Source organism: Pseudophryne corroboree, chromosome 7, assembly GCF_028390025.1.
Source record: "Pseudophryne corroboree isolate aPseCor3 chromosome 7, aPseCor3.hap2, whole genome shotgun sequence".
Taxonomy (NCBI): domain Eukaryota; kingdom Metazoa; phylum Chordata; class Amphibia; order Anura; family Myobatrachidae; genus Pseudophryne; species Pseudophryne corroboree.
Window position 1 is genome coordinate 447,615,826 of NC_086450.1, and position 27,336 is coordinate 447,643,161.

Genomic DNA, 27,336 nt, shown 5'->3' on the forward strand with positions numbered 1-27,336 from the left:
GCACGTCCGGGGACAAACCCCGGGAAACCAACACTAAATCAATACGAGAAAAAGCGTGATGAGTAGCGGATTGACAGGAGAACTGAGTGGCCGCGGGATTTCGACATCTCCATATATCCACCAGCCCCATCTCCCCCACCAATCTTGCGAATGAGGTAGGGGACGCCAGGGGAGGGGAAGATGCAACCGACTCCCTCCACCTGTCCATGCCACCATCCATGACATTGTTAAAATCTCCTAGACATATCACCGGGGTAGCAGGGGACCGGGCCAGAAAACGGGCAGCGTGCCGGAGGACCTCATTGTTATATGGCGGGGGGACATACACTGCTAATATATTAAACAGTCGGCTGTTAATATGGGTTCGTAGGAAGACGTATCTGCCATATTGGTCAGTTTCACATTCATCCATATGAAATTGTACGGACTTTTTAATCATTACAGAAACGCCTCTTGCATTGCTAGAGAAGGTGGAATGATACACGTGACTGACCCATGGTTTTCTAAGCGCCAACACTCTACCTCCATGCAAATGTGTTTCAGAAAGACAAATTATGTCTGCCTGATATTTTTTAACCTGAGTCAGGACTAACGATCTTTTGATTTTTTCATTCAATCCCCGAACGTTCCAGCTGAGCAGACGGAGCCCCTCAGAAACAGTAGACATAGAAATCATACCGGAGAGGGATAACAGGATAGGTTAAAGAGACATATAGCAGAGCCTGGCATCGCCGCATAGCAACGTTGAGCCAACAGTACATAGGGACAGGAATAACCAGTCCCCCTACGTTCCTGGAGGCATAAGAGCACAAAGCAACATAATGCAGAAAATATGCGTCTTTGCAAGATACGCACAGAGCTAAAAAGTGATGGCTTGGAAAAAAATAATCTAACCCCCCCCGCACCCACCCTGTATCACCTAATAACGCAGTGTAGCAGAACACACACATAGGCAGAAATTGATGGCATGAAAAAAACAATCTAACCCCCCCCACACCCACCCTGTATCACCTTGCGAACATAAGGTATACCTGGATCCCATAACTCCCACCAAAGTAACTAAGCTAAGGGATAGGGGCCTAACTAAGATCCCAAAGAAATGCCCCTACACTATCTTCGGCATAAACTCTCCCCAGAGTACCAGTAGAAGTAGTACCCTAACCCTGGAAAAATAAAAAAAGAAGGAAGAAAAAAAAAGAAAAACATCTAGCAGCGTACCCCAACATATAAAAACGAGACAAAGATTAATATCAATATTAGGCTGCTCAGCATTACCCCCCTAGTACATTGCATGTATATCCACAGCATGACTAGCGTAACATGATTTGAAACAGTTAGTCTTAGCCAGTAATAAGAAAGTAACAAATCAACAAATGTATGATAATACATCAACGAGGAGGACGAGGCTGTCGTTCCAACCATGCAGCAGCATCTTGAGGAGTGGAGAAGAAATGAGTGGTGTTATCGGACACCACCCTCAATTTGGCCGGGAACAGCATAGAGTATTGTATATTGCGGTCACGGAGTTGACGCTTAACATGCAGAAACTGTGATCTACTCTTTTGCACCTCCAGGGCAAAGTCAGGGAAAACGGATATATTATGTCCATCTAGTTGGATAGGGCCCTGTGTTCGGGCCATGCGGAGTATAGCGTCACGGTCCTTAAAATGTAGGAAACGAGCAATAAATGTTCTAGCCGGAGCCCCGGGTGGTGGCGGTCTAGGCGGGAGCCTGTGCGCTCGTTCCACCGCGAATTGAGAGGTAAATGCTTCTTTGCCAAATAATTTAATAAGCCAATTTTCCAGAAAGGATTCCGGGGAGGTGCCCTCTGCCCTCTCAGGGAGCCCAACAAACCGAACGTTGTTGCGCCGTAGTCTCCCCTCGATATCGGACATTTTACTCTGCATAGATATCACCTGGGTAGACAGGTCGGCCACTTTCAATTGTAAGGGTGATGTAGTGTCTTCCAGAGCTGATATCCGATGCTCAGTTTCACCCACTCTTTCCCGGATTTTTTGTAGATCCTGTCTTAGGAGAGAGACGTCCGCCTGGACTTGCCCAATCTTGTCTGTGACCCTCTGCTCAGACGCAAAAATGGCCTGTAGTATTTGCTGGGTAGACTGAACCTGCTCAGTGGGGTCGAGGGCAGCGACCTCAGCCGCAGGCGGGGATGGGTCAGTGTCACCCTGCTTTGCCGAATGAGTTGCCTGTTGCGACCTAGCAAATTTCTCCAGTTTTGCAGCGGCGCTCGCCGCGCTCTGACCTCCTTTCACCATTGCAGCACTGGACGCGAAGTCAGGACCCCAAGGATATTACAGCAAAAAAGTCTCTGAGCAGTATCAGGTCAACACAGGTGCTGGAGCCGCTCGGATCGGGCAGATATGATAAATAATAATGTAGCAAAGTAGAGCAGGCTTATGAGCACACCACAGAATAGGTTGTATGCAGAGAATAGGAGACTAACTGGTTCAGCACGAGAGCAAAACTATGTGGTTGTTGCAGGTTTGCAGGGAGTATATAAGGACTGTGCTGTTTCCTTCCTTATTATTGCCCTCTATTCCCTTCCTTTTTCTGTACATTCAGGAACTCCTCAATGGATGTAGGGGGAGTAATATTTTTTTATTTTATATTTATTTATTTATTTATTTTTTTGGTTTGTTGGGGCTCCACACTTTTGATCATTTATTAAGCCCAGGAGGGAGATAGAGAGGTAGCTCCAGCCACAGCTCAGTTCACCGTATTGCACCACCAGATGGCGCTGAGAGACAAGCTTCCCAGAAGGAGAAATAGAAGAAAAGAAAAGAAGATGGCGGCTTCGCGGGCTTTCCTCCCCGCACTCACCCGCCCGCCGGGTCTTCTGGCAGTTACCGCTGCTCCCGGCCGTCAGTCAGGATCTCCTCGGTCTCCGATCCCCAGCTGGGGGATCACTGCAGGGCCGCCGTCAGGAGCGCTGTCGCGTGTCTTACGCGTCTTCCCTCTAGCTCCGGCACGCAGAGAGGCAGGGAGCCGGGCCAGCACACTGGAGGGGTCTGATATAAGGAGCCGCTTCACGCTCCCGGCCAGCGCGGATGACAGCAGGGGCAGCACATCTTCCTATGCCTGCAGGTATTTCACAGGAGTCACGGGTTAGGGGAAAACGGATATTTAAGCAGGATTATTATGGAGAGCCAGAGCTGCACACTGCTACTCCATTCCGATCCAAGCCACGCCCCGATACAAATTGATTTTATACAGTTGCCACCCTGCAGAAATTTTAAATATGTGTTAGTTTGTATAGATGTGTTTTCAAATTGGGTAGAAGCGTTCCCCGCTGCCACAAATACTGCTACTTTCACTGCAAAGAAAATTGTGCAGGAATTTGTGTGCAGATATGGTATCCCTAGAATAATTGAAAGTGATAGGGGTACCCATTTTACAGGTGAAGTCTTTCAGGTTATATGCAAACTGATGGGAATTAATAGCAAGCTGCATACTCTGTACCGCCCACAGGTGAGTGCGAAAGTGGAAAGAGTAAACAGCACTATTAAGAACAAGCTGAGCAAAGTGATGGCTGAAACTGGATTGTTATGGCCAGAAGCTTTGCCACTTGTATTGTACAGCATCAGAACCACTCCCAGGTCCCCCCTTAACCTATCACCCTTTGAGATTCTTTTTGGTCGACAACCCCATGTAATGATTGACCCCCAGGATGATTTGAAATGCAATAATGAAGTGACTGTAAAATATTTGGTTAAGATGAGCAAGCAGTTGAGGAATCAAAACAGAAATCTAAAGCTGGTGATTCCTGACCTACCAAACAGTAATTGTCATGACATTGAACCTGGGGATTATGTAATGATTCAAAATTTTCTACGCTCAGGTTGCCTTATTGACAGATGGGAAGGACCGTACCAAGTCTTACTAACCAGCACGACAGCATTGAAGGTTGCCGAAAGAGAGACTTGGGTCCACTCGTCCCACTGTAAGAAGGTCACTGACCCCGAGAAAGCCCGTGACAAAGAACAGACTGCAGAGAACATCGTATCACTGGAGTGTCTGTTCCGGGAAGATTGAGGTGGCACCTGAGCACAGAGAACTACAAGACCAGAGGCGGTTGTCGCACCAAATTTCTTTTTTTCCTTGTTATTATTTTCTCCATCTCCCATTACCCTCTTTTCCCCCTTCCTTTCTCCTTTTTCTCTCCCCTTAACAAGATGGACTTACCCCAAGAGACTGCATTCCGGGTTTTCCTGTTGACCCTGTTGTTGACCAGAGCAGTCTGTTTCGGTGAGAGTACCAGAGAGGTCGAGAAAGGATCTGGAATGGGTTCTGATGGCAAGGACGGATTAGTAGAATTCCAAGAGCAACACATTCACCGAGCAAAGGCGAGTATCAGAAAACGATCTGGTAGTCAAGAAACTAGGAGACAATGTGAAGGGTTATTGGCTGAGGAAAATTGTATTTGTAGAAACTGTGAAAACATAGTTGAGGACGGGTGCATCCAGAGATGTCAGTCCAGCCTTAATATCAACATGGACCGTCATCCATTGAGTGATTATCACTCATTAGTGGGTAAGGTTTTAAACCAAACAGAATGCTGGGTGTGCTCACAAGTACCTCAAGGTCAGAGCAAGTCAGGACTAGTACCGTATCCTTTAACAATAGATGAGGTACTTGACTTACGGGGTGGGAGACCGGTGGACAAGAAATTTAATATTTCTAAGCCCCCTAGTTTGAAGCTCCACCAATATCACGTGGATAGTCCTTAGTATGTTTCAACATTTCCAATTCCCGAAAGCCGGGAAATTGGGAAGTGACATGGAATAACCAAACCATGGCATTTTCACACAGAGCCGACAGAATGCCCGTAGACTCAGAACTTATACGCCAAATAGCCGACGGTGGAAGGTATTTTCGGTATAGGTATACACTAGGAAGTAGGACCATGCGGGTTGGAGAAGTATCACCAGGGTACTGTGCGCATATCATACAGCCTGATACGTGTGTAATATCTCTATAAAAGGGTTCGTACCTAAAACTCTGTCGGTCTCGTAATCGGCCGTATCCACTCTTCAACGATGTCTTGGCCAGCGTCTATTCTTCTCCTCACCTGTAAGGCTGGGGCAGAAGGGGCAGAAGGACCAGGAGAACCCCGGAAGGGCAACCCAAACCCAATGTGCTCAAGGACCACGACACATGGAGACGGTGACAACCATTTATTGCACTGACGATATCAGTCACCGCTGTAACTCAATTTTCATTAAACACAGTTGCATAGGTTGAACATTATTACAATAACCTGAGTCTTTCCCTGTCTTATAACAACATTCACAGTTTTAACACCTCAAAGGTATAACTTTGACCAAATCAAACAATCAAATACTTCACCCGTACTACCAATCATTTGGAGGATAATGTCCTATTAGGGTAAAGTATGTCCTGGCAGTAACGCGGGAGCCATCCCTAAACTGTCCACGAGGGGGGCGTTATATGCTGGACCGTAACGTTCAGTTCCTGCGCCCCAGAGGCGTTTGCGGCCAATGTCTCTCTAATAGACTGCTTATACTGAAACAGAGGACTTCTAAGGAGGCGTCAGTGGACGCAAGGTAAACAGTTGTAAACAGGCATGCAAAACCACTTTCTCCATAATACAGAACAGCAGTAATGATTCACGGTACCAACCGCCTTTGTATCCACAGAAAGGTAAGTCAATTATCATCCAGCGATATAAACTAGTAAACAGACCAGTTCTGGCTTGCACAGTAAGAACAGGGGTTTGCACAGTAAGAACAGGGGTTTGCACAGTCCTGTTACCTTTTTGTTGAACTGTGCTGTAACAACCGGGTGCGGTATAAGTGTGAAGGTCATAACATGGACCCGTTAGGAGGCGCTATTACATAGGGAGAGTCTTTGACGGAGCTGTTTAGGGTTAGGGGCGTCCCCCTTTCTGACAGGCGGCAGTTAATGATAACCCTCTACTTTACATGGAAACATCTATGAAGACCCAGGTACAATACTTCTGTACTTGGGGTTCCTGTAACCCGGATAGCTGGGATATTGGGGATAAGTGAGAGTACCTGCGGTATATTCGGTGCTCCTGCTGTCTGCAGCCGTGCTCCCAGTCACTGCAGCCTCTCCCGTATGACTGTTGTCAGGGGAATTCTCTTCCCACGCGATCTCCCCCCTTCCGGATCTCGAGCCCTTGTGCCGTGGCGTCTTTGATGTTGGGCAGGTGTCAGGAAGCCTCTGTGACCTGAGCCACCTCCCTCTCTTGTACACGCGGCGGTGTTGTTCCTTTGCTCCGGCCGTGGCAGGCAGCAGCGAGTCTGGCGGGTGGGCGCGCTCTCTTCGTTCCCCTCACACCGCGGTCCTCTCTCTCTCCGTCTTCCCGCCTCTGCCCCGATCACCTCAGCTCACTGTTCTCTCAGTCTCCTCACTGCCTGCTCACTCTCCTCAGCTCACTCTTCTGCAGGCTGCTGCAGGACAACCCTTTTATAACTTTGCATTCCCAGGACCACATTCTATCTGGGATTTCCCGCTCTTAGTTTGCAAATGGGTGAGTCATGCACTTTGCATTTTGCAGACTGATCTGTATTGCTATGAGCTGTGCTGTTAACTCCTTCTGTGCTGCAAGCTGTAGGCTGCTGGCACAGTGCTTATGCAACTCCAGCAAACATTTTACTTTTATTAAAGTCATGCTTGCACCTGTAGTGCCACAGTTGATTTGGGCTGCAGTTTCAGGGTATCACATGCACCCCAGCTAAAATCTTGCGTGTCCTCACGCCTATGGCAGCAAGCCAAAGTCTCTAATATAAATCTCAATTTAAGCATAACAATAAACAGGTGTAAACAAATCGGATATAAGTATACAGTGGAAACGGTTAACAGTTTACTCCCTATACCTTAAAGGCGGGACACCCTGGGTGCTGCGTCCTGACCTTCTGGTCTCAACCCCAGGGATGTCTCTCTCGTCAGGAGCGGTAATTAGGCTAGGCCGATCCTGGTCTTCAACAGGCCCATTGAACACCGGGTTTGGCGTTATGGGTGAGGCTGAATGCGGTGGTGGTAGTCCACCCATAAACACTAAGAGCTCCATGGGATCGTGTAAGGGTATGCCCCCTAGGGTCTCCCGTCCCTCTGCCACAGGTGGATCTGCGCTTCTCATTGGTAACTCTACGGTACAGAGCTTGAGTTGGTCTCTTGGTACCACGCTGACTGGACCTTCCGGGCCCTTACGGATCTTGTAGGTGTATCGGTCGCCCTCAGGAACACTGATCACGACGTACGGGCAACTTTCCCACATAGCGTCAAGCTTGCTGGTACGGTGATTCCGTTTCTTCCAGACAAGGTCCCCAGTCTTCAGTGCCTCCGGTCGGATGTGGGCATTGTAGTTTATCTCTTGGCGCTGCTGGGCATGCTCAATTCTTTTTATTACAATTTCTCGGGCAGCTTCTATCCTCCGCTGGTGCTCACGGACCCAGTCGGTCTTTGGGTCGATGGGAGGGACCACAGCAGGGATCAATTCCAGGTCCTGGGGTAATTTGCCTCGTCGGCCGAACATGAGGTAGTACGGTGTGAAGCCGGTAGAGCAATGTTCAGTGTTGTTGTAAAGATAGGTTAATTCGGGGAGTACGGTCGGCCACTTGGTGCGATCTTCTGCCACGAGGCTCCGGAGCATCCCGATGAGGGTCTGGTTAGCTCTTTCGCACAATCCATTCCCCTGTGGGTGATAGGCTGTGGTCCGAGCTTTCCGACAGCCGTAGTAGGAACACAGTTCGTGAAACAACTGCGACTCAAAGGCAGGGCCTTGGTCGGTCAAGATGCAGTCTGGATACCCATAGGGCCTGGCAAAGTGCTTCAAAAACAGTTCAGCAGTGGTTTTTGCAGTGAGGTCTTTGGCCGGGACGGCTACTAGGAATTTACTGTAATGGTCCGTTATTGTAAGGGCATACAGATATCCATTGGTGCTCGGCTCCAATTTCACGTGGTCCAGGGCAACAATTTGTAGTGGATATTGACTCTTAATGGGATGCAGAGGATCCTTTTGGGTAATGTCGGCCTGCCTTTTCCTTGTGCATGGAACACAGTCACGGCACCATCTTTCTACATCTTCTCGCATGCCCACCCAGAAATACCGTGTGCGTAGGATAGCTTCAGTCTTTTGTGTGCCGAAGTGCCCGGACTTGTCATGGTAGGCCGTGAGCAGAAGAGCAGCTTGATCTTTGGATACAACCACCTGAGTGACTGGTTGGTGGGTACTTGGCTCTATGCTGGTACGCACTAGGATCCCCTCCTCCAAGTGAATGCGGTCCCTATGTTGTAGTAACTTTATCAATTCCGGGTCGGCTTTATCCCGTTGGGCCCAGGTCAATGGGCGCCGCTGGTGCAACAAGGCCACAAGTTCCCTCAGCACTGGATTCTTCCGCTGCTTCTCGCGCCAGTCGACTGTGGGAGCATCCAGTAGGGCATTCTCCACTCGTGGAGGTCCGGTGATGGATAGGGGGTCTGACGTGACCGTTCGTCCCTTTCGAGAGACTTTAAACACCGGGGTTTCGACATTCTCATCCACATCTCTATCTTCCTCTGTAATGTCCACGGTGGGTAATCGGGAGAGGGCATCGGCGTTCCTGTTGGACTTCCCACTTCGGTAGGATACGGTGTACTGGAAATTTGTTAATCGGGATACCCATCTCTGTTCCAGGGCTCCGAGCTTAGCAGTGGACAGATGTGCCAGCGGGTTATTGTCCGTCATGATGACGAACGGCGTGGCGGCCAGATAGTGTTTAAACTTCTCGGTGACGGCCCAGATGAGGGCGAGTAACTCTAGCTTAAATGCGCTGTAATTCTCACAGTTACGCTCGGTCTTGCGGAGGCCCCGGCTGGCGTATGCAATCACTCTTTCCCGCCCGTCCTGCACCTGGGAGAGTACGGCCCCTAAACCCCGGTGACTATCGTCTGTGTAAACTTGAAATGGTTGTTCATAATCGGGATAGGCCAACAACGGGGCTTCGATTAAGGACGTTTTCAACCGATGAAAGGCTCGCTGCTGTTCCTCTCCCCAACATACCAGGGACGACCCTCTTCGCTCATGACCCGATTGGCCTCTGAGTAATTCGTGCAACGGGGCTGCCACTGCGGCAAATTGTTCAATGAAGCGTCGATAGTACCCCACAAATCCCAAATAGCTTCGGACATCTCTGACGGTCTTGGGGACTGGCCAGTCCTGAACGACTCTGATCTTCTCCGGATCGGGCATCACGCCCTCAGCGCTGACGACATGCCCCAGATACTGGACCTTGGGCTTGAGCAGGTGACATTTGCTCGGTTTAAGCTTCAGGCCGCAGTGGATCAACTGTTGGAACACTTCTTCCAAATGTCGCAGATGGTCCTCGTAGTTTCTGGAGAAGATTATCACATCGTCGAGGTACAGCAGGACCATCTCGAAGTTGCGGTGTCCGAGACAATGCTCCATGACACGTTGGAAGGTGGCCGGGGCGTTGCAGAGTCCAAATGGCATCCTTAGGAATTCGAATAAGCCCATTGGCGTAGTGAAGGCCGTCTTCTCAATGTCTTCAGGGGCCATTTGGACCTGCCAGTAGCCGCTGGTGAGGTCCAGTGTGGAGAAATACGCCGCCGTCTTCAAGGCTGTCAGAGATTCTTCGATTCGGGGAAGCGGATAGGCGTCCTTGTGGGTTGCAGCATTGAGCCTGCGATAATCTACGCAGAAGCGCAGGCTACCGTCCTTCTTCTTCACTATCACCAGTGGAGCGGCCCATGGGCTGTGGCTTTCACGGATGACTCCAGCCTCTTTCATTTCCGCAATCATGTTCCTCACTGGCTGGTACATAGTTGGGGGGAGGGGTCGGTGGCGTTCCTTGATAGGAGGGGTTGTCCCGGTGGGAATGTGATGATACACTTCATCCGCTTGACCAAAATCTGAAGGGTGTTGGCTGAATGCAGCAACGTTGCGTCGCACCAGCTGTAATATTCCATCTCTTTGGTCAGTGGGGGTGTCAACATCGCCAATCTGGATCTCGGCCCACCATGGGGGTTCTTCCTCAGCCGCCGACTTTTCGCCGTCTGCCGCTCCTGATTGAGCCATGGTTACCCCCTGTCTCACGATGTCTTGGAAGTCGATCCAACTGACCTTCGCCACTGGACAATACTTGTAGAGTCTGATGGCATACGAGTGTGGGTTCAGAAGACGGACTGGTACCCTCCCGTGTACCACCTTGGCTAGTGTCCTCGCCACAGCGAACGGCTGTTGTCCGTCCCGGTCACAGGGTTCCACCAGAGCCTCGTAGTTTCTTCCCCCCGGACCAATTCTCGTTTTGCACCACACCACTTGCTCCGAATTCGGTTTCAACAGAACAGGTTGGCGGTCGGTGATTCGGGCTTTTCCAATCTCACCCTGACCATTAATGAATTTCCTTCGGCCCTCTAGTACTTTGACGGTCTGTTGCAGGGCCTTTCGCTCCTTAGGGGTCGCGGTCTTCATCTCGTGTCGCAGGGCTTCTACTAGTTCCTCTGGACAGATTCGCAGAATGTTCATGCCTAGGATCACGGGTGGCAAGTGTGCGTTGGGCGCCGTGGTGATGAGGTATCCTTGGCGGGTCAGGGCGGCGTTTCCTACTTCCACGTCGGCTTCCCAGTAGCCTTGGAAGGCGATGGGTTGTCCATTGCTGGCTAGCAAGTGGAGCCATGTAGTGGGTGGGGACACAATGGTAGCTTCGTCCCAGTGTTGGAGGAACTCCGTGAATCGGATTGTAGAGACTTGTGAGCCCGTATCCAAGAGAGCTGGTATCTTGATCCCATTGATGCGGATGTTCAGGTGAGGGCACTCTCCTACATACTGGGGCCACCAATCCCGCGATGGCGGACCTGTCAGTGGTTCTCCTCCCGAGGGTCGGTCCCTCGCCTCGGGGTCCCCCCGTTTAAAGGGTCAAGTGGGCAGTTCCGTTCGATGTGTCCGCTCTGGTGACATCCCCTACAAATCGGTCGACCCTGTGGGTCAAACCGATCGGTAGGCCTTCGGCCTGACTCCCTCGTGACCTCCCATCGAGGGTGCCGTCTTCCACCGCGTTCTTGACGCCCTTCTCTGCGTCGGCTTCCACTTGGTTCTTTGCCGAGTTCTTCCAGCTTCTGGCTCATCCGAGACAGGCTGAGCGTCATTTCTGACATCTGTCGGTTAAGGGTTTCGATAGGGTCTGGCCCTGTTGGGGCCTGTGCCTGCTGAAGGACTGCCCCCGCTCGGGTAGTGGTGTCTACATTCTTGTACGAAGGGATGCTCTGGAGGCTTTCTTCGTCCACTTTCCTTGGTGTCTCGTCGTCTTCAGCCTCGTTGCCCTGATTCATTCCTAAGATCTGTAGAACATCTTCTTTAAATGCAGAGAAGGAACTGTCCGGTTTTTGGCATTTCCACATTCGTAATTGTGACCGAATTGCTTCACCTTGTGCTCCTTCCATAAATAAATTAATTAGGGTGTCATCGGTCAGTCCGGCATCCAGTGGATCTAGTGTTCGTACAGCTCTCAAGGCTTCCTGTAGGCCTAGTGCAAACTCCCGTAGAGATTCGCCTGGTCGTTGCTTTCTTGCGTACAGACGGCACTTTAGTTCTGCTACCGTTCTGCATTCAAATATGTTCCTTAATTTCTGGAGTATACCATCTGCACTCTTCTTCTCCGTATCCTCCCATGCTTCTACCTCCCTCAGTGCTGGGCCGGTTAATTGTCCCTTCAGGATCTCTACTTTTTGTTCTTCCGTGAGCGTATATAGGCGGAACATGGAGAGCATTTTGTCTTTGAATGCCTTGAAAGTACTTGAGCCAGGGACTTGTTTTCCTGCATATGTCGGCAACCATGAGGCCCCAAAGTAATATGGCATGGTGATCGGTGATGCCGTTGTCCCTGTCGGATTTCCGGGTGCCGCTGGTGGTTGTCCCTGTGCCGAGGACGACTCCGGAACATCTGGGTTCGACATCTTGAAACGATCCTGTTCGTGACGCCAAGTGTAATATCTCTATAAAAGGGTTCGTACCTAAAACTCTGTCGGTCTCGTAATCGGCCGTATCCACTCTTCAACGATGTCTTGGCCAGCGTCTATTCTTCTCCTCACCTGTAAGGCTGGGGCAGAAGGACCAGGAGAACCCCGGAAGGGCAACCCAAACCCAATGTGCTCAAGGACCACGACACATGGAGACGGTGACAACCATTTATTGCACTGACGATATCAGTCACCGCTGTAACTCAATTTTCATTAAACACAGTTGCATAGGTTGAACATTATTACAATAACCTGAGTCTTTCCCTGTCTTATAACAACATTCACAGTTTTAACACCTCGAAGGTATAACTTTGACCAAATCAAACAATCAAATACTTCACCCGTACTACCAATCATTTGGAGGATAATGTCCTATTAGGGTAAAGTATGTCCTGGCAGTAACGCGGGAGCCATCCCTAAACTGTCCACGAGGGGGGCGTTATATGCTGGACCGTAACGTTCAGTTCCTGCGCCCCAGAGGCGTTTGCGGCCAATGTCTCTCTAATAGACTGCTTATACTGAAACAGAGGACTTCTAAGGAGGCGTCAGTGGACGCAAGGTAAACAGTTGTAAACAGGCATGCAAAACCACTTTCTCCATAATACAGAACAGCAGTAATGATTCACGGTACCAACCGCATTTGTATCCACAGAAAGGTAAGTCAATTATCATCCAGCGATATAAACTAGTAAACAGACCAGTTCTGGCTTGCACAGTAAGAACAGGGGTTTGCACAGTAAGAACAGGGGTTTGCACAGTCCTGTTACCTTTTTGTTGAACTGTGCTGTAACAACCGGGTGCGGTATAAGTGTGAAGGTCATAACATGGACCCGTTAGGAGGTGCTATTACATAGGGAGAGTCTTTGACGGAGCTGTTTAGGGTTAGGGGCGTCCCCCTTTCTGACAGGCGGCAGTTAATGATAACCCTCTACTTTACATGGAAACATCTATGAAGACCCAGGTACAGTACTTCTGTACTTGGGGTTCCTGTAACCTGGATAGCTGGGATATTGGGGATAAGTGAGAGTACCTGCGGTATATTCGGTGCTCCTGCTGTCTGCAGCCGTGCTCCCAGTCACTGCAGCCTCTCCCGTATGACTGTTGTTAGGGGAATTCTCTTCTCACGCGATCTCCCCCCTTCCGGATCTCGAGCCCTTGTGCCGTGGCGTCTTTGATGTTGGGCAGGTGTCAGGAAGCCTCTGTGACCTGAGCCACCTCCTTCTCTTGTACACGCGGCGGTGTTGTTCCTTTGCTCCGGCCGTGGCAGGCAGCAGCGAGTCTGGCGGGTGGGCGCGCTCTCTTCGTTCCCCTCACACCGCGGTCCTCTCTCTCTCCGTCTTCCCGCCTCTGCCCCGATCACCTCAGCTCACTGTTCTCTCAGTCTCCTCACTGCCTGCTCACTCTCCTCAGCTCACTCTTCTGCAGGCTGCTGCAGGACAACCCTTTTATAACTTTGCATTCCCAGGACCACATTCTATCTGGGATTTCCCGCTCTTAGTTTGCAAATGGGTGAGTCATGCACTTTGCATTTTGCAGACTGATCTGTATTGCTATGAGCTGTGCTGTTAACTCCTTCTGTGCTGCAAGCTGTAGGCTGCTGGCACAGTGCTTATGCAACTCCAGCAAACATTTTACTTTTATTAAAGTCATGCTTGCACCTGTAGTGCCACAGTTGATTTGGGCTGCAGTTTCAGGGTATCACACGTGTACTGAACAGATGAGAGAGTTAGGGATAGGATTTTTCACTTGGAAGGTTTGCAATATGGTTATGTCATATTCTGTCCCATATGTTCTCCCCGATGATGCATATTTCATATGCGGGAGGAAGGCGTATAAGTGGCTTGCCCCAAACTCAGAGGGATTGTGTTACATTGGAAGAGTGTTGCCAGAAGTAATGACCATAACCCATAATAAAATGAAAGACGTTCACCGCAATGCTCAAGCTCCTTACACTCATACTCACTATGAACACATCGTTAAGAGACACCTTATAGATAGGACAGAGCACGCAGCCTCTGATTTGATTCACGAATCCACCGGGATTCAATTCCTTCTCGCGTTAGACATCACCCGTACCGCCAGAGGAATTATAAATTATAGGTATATCCACACGCTAGCGAATCTAATAGATAATATCACCGAGATGTATGATGACACCTTCAGGTATACAGGGAGGGAGTTGCAAGCTTACAAAACGGAACTGATCCAGCACAGGATGGTTCTCAATTATATCACAGCGGTGACAGGCGGGTACTGCGTCACTTTGGCAACTCAGTATGGTGTGAAGTGCTGCACGTATATTACAAACAGCACTGATGACCCAACCGAGGTCATAGATCAAAAGATGGACGATATCTTACAGTTGAAGTGGGAGTTCCGAAGGAGACACAACCTTACCCTTACTGCTGTGAGTAATGAACTGACCGGCTGGGTCTCATGGTTGAACCCACGCAATTGGTTCTCAGGTTTAGGAGAATGGGCTCAAAATGTTATCATGAGTGTAGGAAAGTTTCTCCTTTGTATCCTGGGAGTTGTCATAATTATTGGCTTGATATTTAGGTGTGTTCGAGTTTTAACGCGGCGCAAGCGCAGTACCAAAGTGATGAGTTTGAGGAGCGGGGGCACTGTTACAACAACTGATTTAATTTATGACCCATCAATAGAGACAATGGGGTATATTTACTAAGGTCCCGATTTTGACCGAGATGACGTTTTTTATTCAAAGTGTCATTTCGGGAATTTACTAAGCAAAAATCTCGGCAGTGATGAGGGCATTCGTAATATTTTGGAAGTCCTAGGAAAAAATCACGAATCAATACACCATCGGTCAAATACTCCTGTAATTTGGTAGAAATCGGTAATTTACTAAAAAGTGCAAATCACAAACACTGCCGACAATAGCCAAACACTGCCGTGCTGAAATACAATTCGTGAAAAAGTGCTAAAAAAAAACAGACCTGCTTTTTTTCCCCGTGTTTGGATAGGCATGCACGGATCCATGAGATCCGTGCATGTTTATCAGTGGGAAGGGGATGGGAAAGTGATATTTAAAAAAAAAAAATGCGTGGGGTCCCCCCTCCTAAGCAAAACCAGCCTCGGTCTCTTTGAGCCGGCCCTGGTTGAAAAAATATGGGGGGGAAAATGATAGGGGTTCCCCCATATTTAAACAACCAGCACCGGGCTCTGCGCCTGGTCCTGGTTCCAAAAATACGGGGGACAAAAAGCGTAGGGGTCCCCCGTATTTCTGAAACCAGCACCGAGCTCCACTAGCCAGGGACATAATGCCACAGCCGGGGGACACTTTTATATAGGTCCCGGCGGCCCTGGCATTACATAACCAACTAGTCACCGCTAGCTGGGGTACCCTGGAGGAGTGGGGACCCCTTCAATCAAGGGGTCCCCCCCCTCCAGCCACCCAAGGACCAGGGGTGAAGCCCGAGGCTGTCCCCCCCATCCAAGGGCTGCAGATGGGAGGATGATAGCCGTTTTGTCAAAAAATTAATATTGTTTTTAATAGCAGTACTACAAGTCCCAGCAAGCCTCCCCCGCAAGCTGGTACTTGGAGAACCACAAGTACCAGCATGCGGTGGAAAACCGGGCCCGCTGGTACCTGTAGTACTACTACTAAAAAAATACCCCAATAAAAACATAAGACACACACCTTGAAAGTAAAACTTTAATACATACATCCACACCTCCATATACACATACTTACCTATGTTCACACGAGGGTCGGTCCTCTTCTTCATGTAGAATCCATGGTGTACCTGTTGAAAAAATTATACTCACAAAATCCAGTGTAGATGGCACATTGTGGCACCCTCCTGATTGGCTGTGTGCTCCTGTACTGTATGACAGGCAGCACACGGCAGTGTTACAATGTAGCGCCTATGCGATCCAATATAACCAATGGTGGGAATTTTGTGGTCAGCGGTTGACCGAAAGTAACCTCACCGCTGACCACAAAGTTCCCACCATTGGTTACAATGGAGCGCATAGGCGCTACATTGTAACACTGCCGGGTGCTGCCTGTCATACAGTACAGGAGCACACAGCCAATCAGGAGGGTGCCACAATGTGGCGCTCCCTGATTGGCTGATGGAACCCTCTTAGACATAAGTCAGAGGGGGTTTCTGGCATTCGGGGAAAGGGGTCCCATGTGAAAACATGGGGCCCCTTTCAGTGCGAGGTCGGGTGTCCGTTTTGTTATTTTGCCAAGTACCTGGATTACAAATGGATTAAAAGAGGAGCCATCTACACTGGATTTTGTGAGTATAATTTTTTCAACAGGTACACCATGGATTCTACATGGAGAAGAGGACCGACCCTCGTGTGAACATAGGTAAGTATGTGTATATGGAGGTGTGGATGTATGTATTAAAGTTTTACTTTCAAGGTGTGTGTCTTATGTTTTTATTGGGGTATTTTTTTAGTAGTAGTACTACAGGTACCAGCGGGCCCGGTTTTTCACCGCATGCTGGTACTTGTGGTTCTCCAAGTACCAGCTTGCGGGGGAGGCTTGCTGGGACTTGTAGTACTGCTACTAAAAACAATATTCATTTTTTGACAAAACGGCTATCAGCCTCCCATCCGCAGCCCTTGGATGGGGGGGACAGCCTTGGGCTTCACCCCTGGTCCTTGGGTGGCTGGAGGGGGGGGACCCCTTGATTGAAGGGGTCCCCACTCCTCCAGGGTACCCCGGCCAGGGGTGACTAGTTGGTTATGTAATGCCAGGGCCGCCGGGACCTATATAAAAGTGTCCCCCGGCTGTGGCATTATGTATCTGGCTAGTGGAGCCCGGTGCTGGTTTCAGAAATACGGGGGACCCCTACGCTTTTTGTCCCCCGTATTTTTGGAACCAGGACCAGGCGCAGAGCCTGGTGCTGGTTGTTTAAATATGGGGGAACCCCTATCATTTTCCCCCCCATATTTTTGCAACCAGGACCGGCTCAAAGAGCCCGAGGCTGGTTTGGCTTAGGAGGGGGGACCCCACGCAATTTTTTATTTTATTTTAACACTGATTTTATTTTTTTTAAAGGTGCATAATGAAGCCCAGCACGGATCTCTCAGATCCGGCCGAGATTCATTGTATTAAAGGCGGCAGTGTTTTACAAGTTACTCACGTAAAACACTGCCAAAAAAAACGAATGACATCGACATCGGTAAATCCAAAAATGCAGAATACGACAGCTTAGTAAATTAGTCGTAATAAATTCAAAAAATTGCTACTTTACACTTTCGATGTCATTCGTGATTGAACTTTGACCTCAAACGGGAAAATACGATTTTTAGTAAATATACCCCAATGTTGTGATAAGACGTGATTCCACGGTCCATTTCTTTCACCTGTTTCTCCTTTGTTTTCCCTCAAGCAAAAATACATCCATTCGGAAAAGACCTTTGATGAACAATACATATATCCAGAAAAGACTTTGATTAATACTTTCAGCAAAGATACACCCATCCAGACAAGACTTCAACCAACACCCAAGAACGATTGCACAAATTTTATGTGAATGTATTTGTGATACGTGTCTTATCTTCATCTCTACAACCTTCAGGTAGTGTCACACATAGTCGATAGGTAATACCCATATATTAGCATTCACATATGTCCCCCCCATGTATCATCAACTAAATGTGCACCCCATTTGTTGGAACAAGAAGCCGAAAAGAGCTCGGTAGTGTTTGTTGGCCCACTTACAGACCCGTAATATGGGATAAGAAGGATTTAATATATACTTCGCAATACCTCGAAGCTTATCTAGAACATGTACGGCACGATGATACATGCCCCTCAGACGGATTTCATACATACATGCTTTTACTATCCCACTAGGTCATACATTTCCCACCTACACCTCTCCTCCTACCATCCAATCATCTGTAGATATTGTATTATATATTTTTCTGTTTAATGTTTAGATAGTGGCAGTTATTGTTGACTGCCAAAGGGTGGACTGTCAAATTCGAAAAATATTGTAATGCATATGCCTTGTACTAACCCCATGCACATGCCCGCTGCGCGTGCACTCAGTCTGCCGTGCGTGCACATATCCGCAATTTGCGTAAAGTAGCTTTCCACGGTCATGCGCCTTAGAGCGTGGTATGCGCATTTACGGTAGAGTTTGTGAAAGCATAGAGGGTTATTAGAACATTACATATTTAACCCAAATAGTGTACATTTTAGATATAGTTCCCCTACACCACATCAGCGAGTATTAATAGTTTAAACAGTTCCTGGACAGAGGGATTCGCCTTTGCATGATAGGAAGGGTCAGACAAAGGTTGGAAGGTGATGTCTAGTATCCAGCTGTAGGGTATTTTGAGGGTAACATTCTGGTGTTGGTTAGAGAAAGATCGCATGTTCCAGCGTATAGTTATGTACAGAAGTAGAATATTAACATTAACTGTATTTACTGTATATTATGTATGCGGCGGGAATCCAGAGGATACCACCCACAAGAGCAGTTGGGGAAAGACATCGCCCATCTATTCAAATCAACCTATGACCTCTTCTGTAATGAAAAGACACATCTCTGTGTCCAATGGACAATGAGATTACAGTGACCATTGTATTGTGTATGCATGTTGTGTATAAATAGCCCATTGTTGCCTGGCCGGTCAGAAGACTCTGAACGCTTTCTATCTGACTAGCAGAGGACCGGCCGGGTTGCGCTTGCGAACATTCTCACGTATGTACATTCTCTGTAGCCATTATTCTGTTTAGATTTATCTTGTTAGCCTGTAGTGTATGATTTGTATTGTTTTACCTTTTTGAATAATCCACTGTGGCCTTAGAACCCTGTGGTTGCAACTACAAATCGGTATTGTGTCTTCACTTTCCTGCAAGGGCTTTAAAGTGTATTTATCTGTATAAGGTGTATAAGTATTGATAAGGTGTACGCACTGCGGGTACTTTATACCGTCAGCGCTACTTAAGGTTTAAGGTATAACATCGATTGCAGTACTTTACTGCTAAGGGTTTAAAGTGTAATCATATCATTGCATTGTATCATTAACAAGGTTTAAAGGTTATCAATTGTGTGTACGCACGCTGTGTACTCTGTACACTCAGCGCGGCGTGTGTACGCCAAGTACGTACCACGTGTGGGACTCTGTACGCAAATAGCGTACAAAGTGCGTAGCACGTGTATTCAGTCTAGCGGCCATAGCGGCTCCACGATAATAGTGTATATAGAGGTATAGCTTTTCGGTCTAAGATAATATCGACATTATCAAAACCCAACTAGCATCGGGAAGCCGAGGCCGAACACCCTCCAAGTGTGACATCTGAAAAACCAAGCAATCTAACAAAATGACCAGTTGTAATAAAAAACAACAACAACAATTAAACGTCCCATCCCACACGCACCCTGTATAGCCAGCAAACAAGCTAGTGGCATACCTGTTCCCTAACAAAAACTAAAACTAAACTAAATTGGATTGAACTGAACCAATTAGAAAACTGTGGGACTAAATCCCTAAGCTATCTACAGGAAGGAACTCCCGCACATCGGCCCGAGCAAGAGTAGCAGCCTAATGCTATATAGAAGAGAGAGAAAAACACACACACAGATAATTATCACACATTTGCCCTAAAAGTAAAGTCAGCTAGAACTGCAGTGACCACTAGTCAACATCATATGAACCAAGACAAGTTAATTCGGAAGCCGGAGGTCTTCGCTCCAGCCAAGCCTCCACATCTTTCGAGCTGGAGAAGAAATGCGTGGTATCATTGAATATAACCCTCAGACGAGCCGGAAACAGCATTGAGTATTGGATATTCCGGTCCCGGAGTTTACGCTTGACAAGAAGAAAACTGGGCACGGGACTTCTGAACTTCGAGGGCAAAGTCCGGAAAGACTGAGATCGTATGGTTATCAAACAGTAACGGGCCTTGCAGTCGAGCCAGACAAAGTATAGTGTCCCTATCTTTAAAATGAAGAAGACGGGCAATAAATGTCCGAGCAGGAGCGCCAGGTGGAGGAGGTCGTGATGGAAGACGATGCGCCCTTTCCACTGCGAATTGCAGGCTGAAGACTTCACGTGTGAATACCTTGATCAGCCATTCCTCAAAGAATTTCTCCGGAGACGTTCCCTCTGCCCTCTCAGGAAGCCCGACCAGGCGAACATTATTCCGCCGAAGACTGCCTTCTATATCGGATAATTTAGCATGTGCCGACGACAATTGCGTGGATAGGTCGTCCACCCTGTTCTTAAGCAGAGAGGTAACATCTTCCAAGTCTGAGATGCGATGTTCCGTCTCACTCAATCTTTTATTAGGGGGTGCACCACAGCAGGGGCATGTCTTGCACCGCCTTTTGGGCGTGTCTAGCGCCGCCCAGGGACATGTCTAGCACTATTTTACATTCTCTCAGTAAAATCACATGGCTTAATGTAATTTCTCTCTAGTTCCTAATAATAAAGTAGACATAATACACCCACAGAGAAATAAAATGAAACATAATGGTGCGACCACCGGCTGGTACTGACTGTCCGCGATGGCATATTCCTGAGTCCTAGCTGCCGCTGCACCCTATCACTGCTTACACTTCCCCAACCTATCTCTGACCCAGTGACAGAACTAGAGAGTGGTGGGCCTAGGTGCATATGCATTCCCCTCTCCCCCCTTCCCATCCCACGGTAGCATCTAGATTCCTTTCGTGGAGAGGACTTTTACCATAGTGCACTGGGTCAATGTCCCCATCTATTTGGAATAGTAACGCCACACAGTATAAGCCAAATTCACATTACGCCACACTATGTGAGCCGAAATTCACATTACGCCACACAGAATGAGCCGAAATTCACATTACGACACACAAAATGATCCAGATTCACATTACGCCACACAGAATGAGCCAAATTCACATTATGCTACACAGAATGAGCCAAATTCACATTACTCCACATAGTCTGAGCCGAAATTCACATTACGCCACACAGTATGAGCCAAATCTACATTACGCCACACGGTATGAGACAAATTCATTTACGCCACATGGTATGAACCAAATTCACAATACGCAACACAGTATGAGCCAAATTCACATTACGCCACACAGTATCAGCCATATCTACATTACGCCACACGGTATCAGCCAAATCTACATTATGCCACAGGTATGAGCCAAATTCACATTACGCCACACGGTATGAGCCAAATTAACATTACGCCACACAGTATGAGACAGATTTACATTACGCCACACAGTATGAGCAAGGCCTGTTCTAGCCCTTTTTGCGCCCCGGGCGGGAAATAGGGGCATGACTTTGTACAGGGGGCGTGGTCAGTTACGCCCCCTGTACAGTAGAGTAGCGCCGCTGAAATGCTGAGCGATGCGCGAACTAGCCGCGTAGCGTCTAGTTCCCGTCACAGGGGGACACAGCCGGGTACACAGCGGGCAGCGGGGGTCACAGCAGTAGCGGATCTTGCCATGGTGCGGCGCCCTCCGGAAGGCAGCGCCCCGAGCAAAAGTCCTGCTTGCCCGTGGCAAAATCCGCTACTGAGTATGAGCCAAGTCTACATTACGCCACACGGTATAAAATATACATATACAGCCCTTCTTTTCTTTTCTTGAGTGCATCCACAGATCTCATTTTTTGGGGGGGTAACTAATGTCACTTCATGGATGTACTGGAAGTATATACAGTACATAATTTTTTTACCCCTGGCTGGCCTTGCCCCCTCTCTTTCCCCTGCAGCACTCTTACTTTCTCAGTTACATTCTCTGCTGAATGTGTCCTCCGGCCGAATCCTGAGAGTGCAGTGCGGGAGGAGAGCATGGCCGACAGAAGTGAGATTGCAGTGGGTGCGTGGTGTGAGCCGGGAGGATGTTTTTACATGATGTCAGTCCTCCCTGTGTGGCCGCCGGGCGCGGATCAGCTTCTTACTGTATATTGTCCTGACCTGGCGGCGGCCGTAGCGGGGAGGGGAGTGAGTCACAGTTACAGCAGGAATGAACAGCAAGCTGGGCTCGGTGGCGGGTCGTGGCGGTCACCACTGCGCTGCTGCAGCAGGTGTGGCATGTGGGGGGTGCCGGACATTAGGGGCTGCCTGTGCGCACGCCTATGAGTGTAGTGTCTGACCAGCTATGGGTAGTGATGTATTGGAGTGTAGTGTGTGACCACTTATGGGTAGTGATGTATTGGAGTGTAGTGTGTGACCACTTATGGGTAGTGATGTATTGGAGTGTAGTGTGTGGACAGCTATGGGTAGTGATGTATTGGAGTGTGGTGTGTGGCCAGTTATGGGTAGTGATGTATTGGAGTGTAGTGTGTGGACAGCTATGGGTAGTGATGTATTGGAGTGTAGTGTGTGACCAGCTATGGGTAGTGATGTATTGGAGTGTAGTGTGTGGACAGCTATGGGTAGTGATGTATTGGAGTGTGGTGTGTGGCCAGCTATGGGTAGTGATGTATTGGAGTGTAGTGTATGGCCAGCTATGGGTAGTGATGTATTGGGGTGTAGTGTGTGGCCAGCTATGGGTAGTGATGTGGATTAAAAATGGGTATCCCCAGCGCAAGCTAGGCCGAATAAATGATTGGTAACACTGTATGTATAATAAATGAATTATTTATTAAAAAGTATGTATATTGCAAAGTCTATATTTTCTTTTTTTTTTAAACAATTTTTATTGAAGCATCGAGTGATAACCTCACAAGTAATAATACAAGTTGTGATGCAGTTGAAAGAAATAAACTGTGCCGTGCTTGACAACAGCAGATTTTGTCCAAACGTATAGAACAGAGTAGCATAATGTCACGTTGATACAACAGGTACTGAGTAAAATACAAACATTCACAGTTACAATTAAATGACAACTAAAAAGGTGCCGCGCCGCCAGTGTCCCACCACTCCCCCCCCCCCGCACCCCCCAGATCCTAAGAGGTATGTACTTAGAAACCGACCCACTTCTTTCATTTGCTCAACCTTAATCTTACAATTGAATTGGAGGACCGTTAGCCGCCAATTGTAGCATATACCAGGGCGAGTTTTTCAGACTGTTATGGATTTGTGTTCTAAGTGAAATCGATAGAGTGGCTATATATGACTCCCACATTAGAAAGAATTTCTCAATCTTGACTTCCAAAATAACTTCAATCCACTGCATTCTAAACAAATAATGTAATTTAGCTTTAAAAAGTGAAAGTGAGGGTGGAGAGGGGTGAAGCCAAGTTTGCAAGATAGTCTTGCAGGCTGCCGCACTGATAGCTAGCAAAAGGCGCCTCCCACCTGGAGTAATACGAGTGTTGGGAGGAAGCATTCCAAAGAGGGCCCATTCGGGAGTTACAGGAATATAATTGACTAAGTTGGCTGTAGAATAGGACCTCACCTGTAGCCAAAAGCCCCGTATTTTAGGGCACTCCCAAAGACAGTGGAATAAATCTGCTGAAGGGGAGCCGCATTTATAACAGTTCGAGTTCTGTGAATCGCCAATCAGGAATCTTCTATTTGGAGATAAATAAGCTCTATGCAGTATATTTAAAAACATTGTTGTGTAGGCAGAGTAGGGCAACAATACACATGCCTTAGTATGGGAGCGGAGTAAATCTGCTGGGGATACATTGGGAAGGTGGGATAACCATGTAGTAAGATTTTTGGAGGAATTATCTGGCATAAATGCCTGACGTATACAAGAATATACTGTTGAAATGGCTTTGTTCGTCAAACAATGATTTTGTAATAGGGTATCTAGTGGATTCGTCCAGTCTAAATCTGAAAGAAAGGTAAAACCGCACTGACATAATGTTGGGCCTGCAAAAATGCAATAGGGTGAGTGGCTAATTGGGGGTATCGCTCCCTGGTCTCTAAGAACGTGGAAGGCCTTTTTGCTGGTCTACAAACTAAGCCTCCCACAGAAGTTATTCCGTAAGTTTGCCAAATATTAAAGGGATAAGAGGCCTGCCCATTCTGAAATTAGGGGTTGTCTGTAAAAGTAAAAAATAGAGATTTGTGTGCGTTCAATCCAAACTTGTGTCTAAGGATATGCCAGGTTTTCCTGGTGTGCCAGAGTAATGGATTGTCCCTTAGTATAGGTGAAATCTCCTGATCATGCATATGAAGAAAATTGATAAGATTAGTGTTTTCCAAAACTTCCTTCTCTAGAGAAGTGTTAGCATAGAGATCGTGGCCACATAACCAATCTTTGATGTATCTTGCATGAGCCGCATAGGAGTAGAGCTGAATATTAGGAAAATTGATTCCCCCAGTAGTTTTAGTTTGCTGTAACTTGTTCAAGCCAATTCTTGGATATTTACCGTTCCAAATAAATTTTCTAAATGTGCAGTTGATCAGCTTTGCGTCTTTGTTAGAAATTAAAAAAGGGAGAGCTTGTATAGGGGAACATAAGTTTTGGAAATGAGATCATTTTGACAAGATGAGCTCTACCAAGATAAGATAATAACAGATTTTTCCATCCGTCAAGCTCTGCTGTTATAGAATGTATGACGGAGGAAAAATTTAAATCATAAAGAAGAAATGGATTATGTGAAATTTTCACCCCTAAATAAGTGAAGTGTTGTCGAGCCCATGTTATTGGTATGTTGGCTGTAAAAGAGATACGGGATGAGGGGTTCCCTAAACGGAGAGCTACCGATTTTGATGTGTTAACCTCAAAGCCAGATACCGACCCGAAATCAGCTAAAATGTTAAATATTCTATCAAGAGAGTTGGAGGGATCCGCTACATATAATAAAACGTCATCCGCGAAGGCAGTCAATTTAATTTCCTTACTGCCAATTGTTATGCCTCTGTAACAATTGCCGTTTTGTAAGAGGCGGAGCAGCGGGTCAATAGCTAAGTTGAACAAAATTGGCAAAATGGGACAACCCTGTCGTGTTCCCCTGTGCATGGCGACGGGACCGCTTTGATACCCATTTATTAATAGGGAAGTGGATGGGTTAGTATACAAGTAATTTATGACGCAAAGTGACGCATTTGCAGTACAGCAAATAAATGTGGCCACAAAACTGTATCAAATGCTTTTGTTGTGTCTAAATTGAGGAGAGTATTCTGTGTATGAGTTTCTCCATGGGATGTCATTACCGCTGCTATCGCCGTTCTGATTCCTTTAACTAGGTGTTTCTGACGAACGAATCCCAATTGGTGGTCTGTGAGAAGTTGTGGTAACAATAATTGAAGCCTATCCGCCATAATTTTTGCAAGGATTTTTATATCTGTATTAAGTAGCGTAATCGGCCTGTAAGAATCTATTTGTTGGGAGTCCCGTTGCGGCTTGGGAATCAGAACAGTGTAAGCGTTATTAAAATGGGGGAAGGCAGTACTGTTTCTGAGTATCTAATTGAATAAGTCAACTAAAGTAGGAGCTATATGTCCCTGTAATATTTTGCAATATTCATTGGATAACCCATCCGAGCCCGGCGATTTGTGTAACTTCAAATTGGATATTGTATGCGTCAATTCATGTAGGGTAATTTCTTGTGGAAGTATTTCATTTAGAGAATTGGATATAGGGGGAAGGTTCGCCTCCGACATCAAATGGGCATGCATGTCCTGATCAAATGGGCGTGGTCCGTATAGACTAGAAAAATAGTTTTCGAAGTGTTGAAGAATACGGGGAGTCGTTGTGTCTATCGCTGATGAGTGTGGATCTTTAATTGCCGTGATCAGTTTCCTAGAGGTGTTTGATTTGGACATGGTAGCTAACAGGCGCCCAGTTTTATTTCCCCATCTAAAGTATTTAAATTTTGAGAATGTCAAGTCACTTTGCGCCTGCGATAATAAAAAATCATCTAGCAAATGTCGTGCTTGGGTGTACGTTAATTGAGTGTCTGAGGAAGGAGAATCTATATAAGCTCGTAATGCTGTCGTCAAGGAGGTATGAAGGGATTGATATTGTGCAGAAGCCTTCTTTTTTTGTTGGTAGACATACTCCATTATCCGGCCTCTCATGGTGGCCTTGGATGCCCCCCAAAAAATAGTTGGTTGTTCCCAATAGTCAATGTTGTCGTCTATGTAAGTCAACCAACTATTAGTAAGGAAAAGACGGAAGTCTTCTGAATTGTATAAATGAGTTGGAAATCTCCACGGCCTGAAATTCCCAGTAAGATTGGACCTAGTGAGACTAGGCGAAATTGGGGCATGGTCCGAAAACCAAGATATTATGTATGTCCGTTTTAAGCACCTGTGGGACCAAAAGATCCTCTACAAGAAAGGAGTCAATTCTAGACCAGGAGCCATGTACTGCGGAGTGATAAGCGAAGGAATTGTCCTTCAGATTGAAAAGTCTCCAAATGTCACTGAGCTGTAATGTTGTCTTAAGAAATTGTATCTGCCTGCATGAGGACAATGAAGAGTTTTGTGGGGTATGTTGTCTATCCAGTGCTGGATCATCAACTGAATTGAAATCGCCCCCTATAATTAAAAAAACATTTTGACGTTGTGCCAGGGTTTGTGTTAAGGTGTGTAGAAACTTTGAAGGGGACACATTGGGAGCATAGATATTAACTAAGGTATAGTTTTTGCCCCAAATGGTTGCATCTAAAATTAAGAAATGTCCCTCATGGTCTGGTATGGAGGCAGTGACAGAGTATTGGACATATTTTTGGAATAAGATTGAAACCCCTCTAGTTTTCCTGCGAAATTTTGAAGAAATGCATTCGCCCAACCACGGAGCCCGTAGGGTCGAATCCCCTCCCGCCTCCCAATGCGTCTCCTGTAAAAATATTATATCTGGGCGGAACCTACGGAGATGAGCCACCACTCTCTTTCTCTTAATGGGGGAGTTAAGGCCTCCCACGTTACAGGACACAAGTTTAAGAGGAGCAGAGGGAACTGAGGTGGAGGTAGATTGAGAGTTAGAATGCATTACCCAACACCCAATTTAGGAAACTGATTTGATAAATGATGTTTGCATATATGAGGAACACCCCTGTCCCAGCCACCAGGAAGGTTCATATGCCTAGGGGTACGGGGAGAGAGCGCCGACACCAGCAGCACCGACACTGTAAACACACGACGCTTCAAAACACCATTTCTAATTTTCCCAAAACTTATCAACATGAGAGTGGTCAATGTACTTGTTACATTGACACCCAAGAACCAATAACAGAGTAACATCAAGAAAAAGAAAAACAATAAAGAGACATACAATGTGAGTAGCCTAATAATGATCACCAGTGCAACAGCATATTGTGCACAATTTAGTGTGCTAAGCGAAGGTCAATGATTAGAGGGTCCCGCAGTATTAAGTACTCTAGTAAAATGGGGTTTTGCCAGTATCGGGTCAGAGAAGAAGGAGTCTCGAGCATCCTCCTGGACCTGTAATTTAGCAGGGTACATCAGTTGGA